The sequence below is a fragment of the Chenopodium album genome, chromosome 15 (assembly GCF_948465745.1).
Source record: "Chenopodium album chromosome 15, dcCheAlbu1.1, whole genome shotgun sequence".
In the NCBI taxonomy this organism is placed as follows: Eukaryota; Viridiplantae; Streptophyta; class Magnoliopsida; order Caryophyllales; family Amaranthaceae; genus Chenopodium; species Chenopodium album.
The window spans coordinates 27470767-27476828 of NC_137848.1; the positions used below are offsets into that span (position 1 = coordinate 27470767).

At 41.1% G+C, this 6062-nt stretch overlaps 1 non-coding gene across 1 annotated transcript; it reads left to right on the forward strand.

The window, feature by feature from the left end:
- Positions 1–1701: 1701 nt before the first annotated feature.
- On the forward strand, positions 1702–1807 carry LOC145583701 (small nucleolar RNA R71). Its single transcript, XR_014100300.1, has one exon. It is a non-coding gene; the product is annotated as a small nucleolar RNA R71 (small nucleolar RNA).
- The last annotated feature ends 4255 nt before the right edge of the window (positions 1808–6062 follow it).

Below are 6062 nucleotides of genomic sequence, written 5' to 3' on the forward strand. Positions count from 1 at the left end.
CTACCTTTGGGAATCTTAATGGAACGATCGCCTAATTGTAGGGTCATGTTGGTAGGAAGTAGCTCTCCTAGTTTAAGCTTCTTGAAAACAGAGTATGGCATGATGCTAACAGAAGCACCTAAATCACAAAGAGCATTTTGGAACAATTTGCCATTGATTTTGCAAGGGATGGAGAAATTTCCGGGATCTTTCATCTTTGGGGGTAGGTCATTATGGATAAGAGTACTACAACATCCCCCAACACTCATCGAATCAAGAAAGTTGCACTCTCTCTTGCCACTCAAGATGTCCTTAAGGAACTTAGAATAGTTTGGCATTTGTTGCAAAGCTTCAGTCAAAGGAATAGAAAGATGGAGTTCCTTAAGCATCTCGAGAAACATCCCAAATTGTGCATCTAAATTTTACCTCATAAATCTTTGGGGGTAGGGAAGCTTAGGTTTGATAGCCTCATCTTACATTCTTTATTTCTCCTTGGACTTCTCATTATAACTCTCACTTTTCTTGCTTGACATATCATGCTCATCATCATCGAATGAATCACTCACCTTCTCCTTATCTTGATTCCCACTAGAAACTCTCTCCTCTAGCACCTTGCCACTTCTAGTGGTAATAGAATAAACTGGTTTCTTGGGGTCAAGACCTTGAGAGGGTAAAGAAGAAGGGCTAGCATTCTCTTTCAAGGCATTGGCGAGTTGAGTGATTTGGGTCTCTAACATCTTGTTATGAGTCATCACTTCATTGAATTTCTTATCACTAACCGCCATGTAGGTGTTCAACAACTTGATTTGATTTTCAATGACCTCCTCTAAATTAGTCTTAGAAGAAGAGGAAGAAGAAGGTTGAGCATAGGAATTATCACCATGTACTGGGGGTCTTTGGAAAAAAACCGGGTGCAGGACCCCTTTGAGCATTGTTTTGAAAATTTCCCCTATTTTGATTGTTCCAATTACCTCTATTTTGATTTTGACCATGCCCTTGATTATGGTTACCACAAACCTTGGTTATGATTACCATAACCTTGGCCTTGATTCTGGCCACTATAACCTTGGTTGTTACAGTTACCTCGGGAGTTTTGGTTCCCTTAGTTCCTATAACCACCACCTTGGTTATAGTTGTCAAAATTTCCATGGTTGTGATAATTCCTATTCCATTGACCCCTTTGATTTTCAAACCTTGACTAATTATTATTAGACACAAAGCTCACATGCTCGTTCACATTACCATCTTGATCATCACATCCATCCACAAACGAATGAGGGCACGTAAAAGAATCATGCTCATATGAACCACATACATCACAAAACAAGCATCCACTAGGCATGTTACTAGAAGAGAGAGGGGGGTTAGAGTTAGAAGATGTACCTCTCCCCTTAAGTATGGAGGGAACTTAAAGCTTGGAAGATTGAACTCTCCAATTTAACTTTGATAGAACACAACTCTTTCTCTAAGTTTGTCATTTGTGAGGACAAGTTGTTGATGGCATTAAGATGATCAACGGAGTACACCGAAGAGCTACTCTTGCTAGTTATTTCCCTTTCACCATCTTGCCAATTTCTATAATACCTCACTACGTCTTCAATGATGTCTACCACTTCCGCCTCTGTTCTATTCATAATGGGACTTCCGGCTCCTTCATAAAGACACGATTTCCCTTGAGGACTTAGGCCACCATAGAAAAATTGAATGATTTGGTAGGTAGGAATTCCATGGTGAGGACATTCTCTTTGATACTCTTTGTACCTCTCCCATGCTTCATAGAGGCTTTCACTAAGCTTTTGCTTGAAACCTTGAATCAAAGCTCTAGCCTCCGCCGTTTTCTTTTGTGGATAGAAACGGGATAGAAATTCCTTGGTCACTTTGTCCCATGTCCTTAGAGAATTTGGTTTGACTTCCTTGTCCAACCTTTCCAAAGCACGCCCTATGAGAGAAAAGGGGAAAAGCTTGAGGCGGATGAACTCTTGGGAAATTCCATTCACTTTGATAGTGTTGCAATATTTTTCGAACTCTTTGAGATGCTTTAGCGGACTCTCATGCTTGGCCCCACTAAATTGTCGCCTTTCTATCAAAGTGATCATAGCCGATCCTATTTCAAAGTCATTCCCCGGTGTTGTAGGTGGAGCAATCCCACTTTCAAATCTATATGCGCCCGGAATCCCCAATTCCTTCAATGCCACTCTCGGATTTTCTCCCATGCTTGCTTGTTCTTCTAGTTGTGGTTCTTCTTCACTTGGAAGGCTAGAACTCAAAGAACGTCTAGCAACTTGATGAGCGTCATTTATGGCGCTCAAAAGAATAAGATTTAGGTTCATTTTCTATATTTTCTTTCATTATTTTCATATAATTTTCTTAGCTTTATTTGGTTTTCCATTTTAATAACTCATTTTGGTTCTCGATTAGTTTTTACGAGTTTTTATTATTTTTAGTTTTTAATTCATAGTTTTAGTTAGTTTTATTTTATTTTATTTTCTTCTCTTAATTGGTGTTCTGTGTAGGTGTGTATTTCAAATCCATTTGCAAGTTCAAGTTGTCGCGCTCTCGTGATTACGCTCTCATCGATTTTGGTGATGAACACGCAAATTTTGAGCATTTGGGGCTGCCTTGCTCGTGGGCATCACATGATCCCAACAGTCGAGAGTGCAGAGGAGCTGCACCAACTCTCACTCACGCACTTCCCCTGCCCCCGCAACAACCGCACTAATAGAGCACCAAATCAACCCACACGCATTTCACCTTTAATCACCACCAGCCCGCATCAATCTCTATCACCGAAAACCACCAATTTGCCATCACTGCCGCACCTATCAATCAACCAATACCTTCGCCACTTCACCGGCTCGCCACCCATAGCAACCACCAATCAGCTCTCAGACCACAAACTAGCCACCACCTTCGCACCACATCTCCAGCCGCAACTGACCATAGTTCAGCTCCCAATTCCGCCACCAAAAGCGCAACCCCTGCTCCAGCCACATATTCACCAAACCACCAGCAAATAGCAACTTCCGCCATCGCAAATAGCTAACTCGGTGCGTGCGTGAAGACTCTCAAGTGCGTGCGCACTTCTGGGTTCAAATTTTGGCCGTTGATATTGATTAACTTGATGATCAAATGGTTGTGATGGTGCGTGATTATGGATGTGAGAAGCATGGGATTATTTCCCATATTAAGAGCAGCCAAAAGTCGAAGTCCACTGACTTCTTATTTCTATTTTCGTTTCTTTTATTTTTCTTTTAGTTTCCTTTTATTCTCTTTTTCCTTTTTACTTTCTTTATCTTTTCTTATTTATTTTATTTTTCATTTCTTTTCCTTTTCTTTTGTTATCTTTTCTCTTTTATTTTCTTTTAACCTTGTAAATATAAATACCCATTTTTGGGGTAAAATTAAGAGAACAATTTAGGACAATTAGAATCCAATTTTAGATCTCATATATTTTTGCTTAGGTTGAGAGTTTCTCTCTCTAGATCTAGGGTTAGTTTAGGAGTAGTTTTAGAGAGAGAAAGTGAGGAATTTCAATGGTTATTTGAGAGATTGAAGATTTAAGATGACAATTGTATTGAAGATCTCTATTATCAATCAATGAGAATTTCTCACTCTCTCTCCTCTTTAATGCTTTGTTTAATTTCATGTTTGTTTGGTTTAATTTTAATGTTTGATTCTTGATTAGTGTAATTGTTCTTGATATTTTGTTGATTCTTGATTTCTTTAGTTGTTTGTTGATAGATGATGATTCTTGAGTAGTTGTTTGGCTAGGAATTGGGTGAAACTTGTATGATTGATTGATTGTGATTAATTTGGGAATTGTGCTGATTGATTGTTGAGATTAAAGTGATTAATGAAGGTTTGCATGTGTGTAATTCGATTAGGCCTTGAGAATTATGCTAGATTGCATTGTAATTGCTAATGACACGACCAATTGATTTAAGAATTGCAATTATTAATTGGTTTGGATTGTGATTCTTTTAGTTTGTTATTCATAGTGAACCCTAGATTAACAATTAGGAGATAGCTCTTTGATTCCAATTGATAGCTCTTATCATTAGTCTTCACAACCTTTGATTGACATGATCTCCCCAAGTTGTTGCAATTGTCATGATCACTTGTTGATCCCATTCCTAGTGTTTTATTTGTTTGATTGTTAGTTTGTTAGTTGTTAGTGTTCCTTCTTCACCTTCGATTTCGACCTAGCATAGGCACATAATTGAGAGTGCTTGAACATTACCGTTCCTTTGGGTTCAGCCCTTGACTTACCTCTATACTCGTATTTAGGTTTGTTAAGTGTTTATAAATTTGTTTGGCTTTAGGGAAGATTAGATAATGACGTACATTTTCCCTACGTCACTACTCTTATCCTTGTAATTGTCCTCTCAATTTCCGGATCAAATGGCACTAGAGAACGACCACGTTCTCTATGCATACAATCTCAAAAGGAACAATTAGTAGCACGGCTACAAATATAGCAAAAAAGAGAAAAATCTTTTTGTACTTTTTCAAATAAAATGAAGTAGACTCAACAACTATAGCAAAGCACCAACCGTCACTCCCCGGCAACAGCACCATTTTGATGTGTGGTAATCTAGGTCGTTGAAATCTAAAGCACCACCAATCAAACAATTAAGAAAATCAAATTTACTCCTAGTATAGGGCAAGTCCGAGTCGAACCACGAGGAATGAGGGGGAGAATTCTATGTTGGGGTTTGGTGAGTCCGACTCACCGCGGAAACAAACCCAAAAACAAGACCGCACTCGCAATAAATAAAACCATAAACATAATTAAATTAATCACAAGATTAAGATAAGCTAATTACCTTTGATGCGTGCTTCGCTCCAAATGAGCTCTTACTTGAAAGCTTCAAGTCCCGCTCGCACGGAGACCTCCAACGAAGTCCACCCGCACCAACAAAACCGACTAGGTCCAATGTCTTGGAGTTAGCAAGACCCGACCAACAAAACCCGAGTAATAATATTGAGTTCAAAGGTTTTCACTAATTGTGATGCCTTTTCCAACTCTTACTCAAGCATCTTTCCCAATGTCCATACTTGGGTATTTATAGGAAATGATGGGAGTATCATTTACTCTCCCATCAATGTGGGATAGTATGATTTTTCCATTTTATTTTAAAGCTAAAATAAAATCAATAATCAAGCTAGTAATAAATCAACAAGTGGCAAGCTCATGTAAGTGGTTAGGTGAGGACCATTTGGAGAAGGGGGGGGGACCAAACTTGCTCCCCACTCCCTCTCCCATAACCGGCCACCTCACTCCCCACACACTCAAGGACCACAAGCCACATGGCACCCACCCTTGGGCACCAAGGCAGCCAAGGTGGGCTGCCATGTGCTGCTGTCCGTGGCAGCCACGCCCAGCAAGCCCAGCAAGCCCAGCAATTGCATGCGGGCTGCTGCTGCTGCTGGCCAGCACGCCCAGCATGCTTGTGCGGGCTGCAGCTGCTGGCGTTGTGCCTTGGCCAGCGCTGCTAGGCAGCAAGCAATGGCCTAGCCATGCTGCTGCTAGCTGTTGCGAGCTGGCGCGCCTTGCGTGCTAGCTCCAGCAGCTTGTTGCGGCATGGCTTGCTAGCCATTGCGCGCACAAGGCTGCGCCTAGCATGCTAGCACGCACTAGGCAGCGCCTAGCCTTGCGATGCTAGCATGAGTGCGCTAGCACGCACCAGCCAGCCTAGGCTCGGCTTGGTGCGCATGCTAGCCACCATGCTAGGCCATACGCCCTTAGCACTCGGTTTGCTAGGGCATTCCGATGCTAGGGGTATTTTGGTCTTTTGTTGATTTATTACTATTTCTCGTCTCGTCTTTCACTATTTATCGACTCGACTTCCGACGCTCGGTTTCGACGCTCTAAGCTCGAATTTCCGACGTCTAAATAAATATTACTCGGTTGACTCATTAATTCCTTCAGAATTAATTCGTCGTTTCGGTTTGTTGAATGCTTGGGTGTGACCCGAAGGGTTCATTCAAGATTAAGCTGTAACATTAATTATCCATTAATATTACTGATCGGAAGCGGCCTCCACCCAGGCATTCTGATCACTTGACCTTACTGAATATAT